Source organism: Penaeus monodon, chromosome 4 (genome assembly GCF_015228065.2).
Source record: "Penaeus monodon isolate SGIC_2016 chromosome 4, NSTDA_Pmon_1, whole genome shotgun sequence".
Lineage (NCBI taxonomy): Eukaryota > Metazoa > Arthropoda > Malacostraca > Decapoda > Penaeidae > Penaeus > Penaeus monodon.
In genome coordinates, this window is record NC_051389.1 from 43,682,562 (window position 1) to 43,685,061 (window position 2,500).

Genomic DNA, 2,500 nt, shown 5'->3' on the forward strand with positions numbered 1-2,500 from the left:
TCATCACCTTCCTTTCCTTCCCTTCCTTCGCCTCCCCTCCCCCTCTTTCAATCCTCCGTTCCCTCTCTCTCCTTCCATACTCTCCCCTTCCCTCTCCCTCCATACCCTTCATTCCTCCCTTTCTCTCCATACCCTCCCCCTTCCCTCCCTCTCCCTCCATACCCTCATTCCCTCCCTTTCCCTTCATACCTTCCCCTCTCCTCCCCTTGGTAAGCCTTATCTGTCACCAGCGACACCTCAGCATCCTTAATCTTATCTCACACTACATTATCGCTCTTTACCTGCATCCTATGCTCAGACCATCTGATCTTCCCCCATGTATGCTACAGTGATATCTGATCTATGTAGGTCTAGCCAAACATTCGTACCTTTGTCAATTTAATCGTGTTTACATGATTATTGCTATCAGACCTGACCGCGGTGTACTGTCGATATAGCAATGGGTATACGGTCTCTCTGGTGTCCGAATCGACTCTCACGAATGAATTTATAATTTATTTGGTGTCCGATTTGACTGTGTCTTGCGATCAGTGTAAATGAAATTACAAAATATCTGGCGTACGAATGGGCTCTGACACTCACTTGATCAGTGTAATTACAAAATATCTGGCGTACGAATGGGCTCTAGCACTTACTTGATCAGTGTAAGACTTTGCAAACTAACTGGTATCATATTTGGCTGTAACACAGATACAAATGAAGTCATTTTCCCCTTTGGTGTCAAATATGACCGTATTAGTCACATGATTAATGCAGAGATAAATTAAGAATAGCCAGTGTCAGGTTTAACAGTGTCACATGACCAATGAGGAGATGAATTTAATATCTATTACTTATCTATCCGGTGACAGATTTAACTGTATCAAAGTTCATTGTAGAACTGAATCTATGATTTTGTGTTAGGTTTGACCATATTACATGATTATTGTAGAAAGGAATTTGCGTTTAGTTTTTGTAAAGTTTCCAATTACTATTACGCCATATGAGAATGGTAATAATGATAATAAAATTATAATAATAATGATTTATAATGATAATAAAAAAGAATAATAATGATTTTTAGTGATAATTATAATAATGATAATAAAGATAAATAATAATGATGATAAGGATAAACATAATGCTGATAATAATGATAATAACAATATCAATAATAATAATAATAATAATGATAATAATAATAATAATAATAATAATAATAATAATAATAATAATAATAATAATAATAGTAATAATGATAATGACGAGATAGTGATGACAAAAGAGATGATAAAAGCAAAACTGATGATGATAAGAGCAATAATAATAATAATAATAAAAATAATATTTATGATAATGATAGCAATCATGATGATAATAATAATAAGAAGAAGAATGATAATAACAATAATAGTAACAACAACAGCAACAACAACAACAGCAGCAGCAGCAACAACGACAACAACAACAACAGCAACAATAACAATAATAATAATAATAATAATAATAATAATAATAATAATAATAATAATAATAATAATAATAATAAAGTAGTAGCAGTAGTAGTATTAGCAGTAATAATATTTATAATAATAATAATAATAATAATAATGATAATAATAATAATAATAGTAATGATAATAATAATAATAATAATAATAATAATAATAATAATAATAAGAAGAAGAAGAAGAAGAAGAAGAACAATAATAATAACAACAACAGCAACAACAACAACAACAACAACAACATCAATAAGAATAATAAGAATAATAATGGTGATGATGATAATAAGTAACAGTACTAACAGTGGAAGTACTGGGAGGAGGAGGAGAACGAAGAGTGTTGTTACAATTCCCCATTATTGATATCGTCATCATCGTTCAGATATGTAGGAACATGTGTGTTTCCATTTAGGTTTTTATCCACCAAACCCACTCCCATTTCAATTCCCAATTCGCTGTATCTGTTCTGGGTCTACAGTAGGTACCCTAATGAGAAATGTATACGTTACTTTGAGGGATAGGAAAATGGGGCAAGTTTTACTCTTCAGTTTTAATCGACAAGAATATCATCGCCATAGAGGTATTTGTATAGTTCTTTGATTTTTTCCCAACCATCTTAATCATAAATAGAAATCAAATAATTTAATGGGAGTCAATAATGCAGGACGGTGGGTGAGGAGGAGGGGGGGGGTGCTCCGGGGTCTGCCAATGTCCTGAGGTCGTTCGTCCTTCGGCGCGGAGGAGGAGGCGTCGGCGGCGTCAGGATATCGATGATCTCATCCTCCGCTGTGGATTCGTCGAGATCATCGTGCGAGGATCTGGATTCGTCTTCTCGTGAAGATGGCGACGCGTCCAGGTGTGACGAGTCGGGGATCTCTTGCTCAGGCTTGGAGGGACTCGTCGGGTCTTCTGGTTCCTTTGCTGGTGAGTCGAGTGTTGGCTCTGCTTCGGGAGGCGCCGGTGCTTGGTCGCGCGCTTGGTCGTCGGCGTCAAGAAAGACAGACACAGACGGGGAA

General features: G+C 36.0%; 1 pseudogene; it reads right to left on the bottom strand.

The window, feature by feature from the left end:
* Positions 1–2,126: 2,126 nt before the first annotated feature.
* Positions 2,127–2,500, bottom strand: part of LOC119572569 — a 4,214-nt pseudogene continuing 3,840 nt past the window's right edge.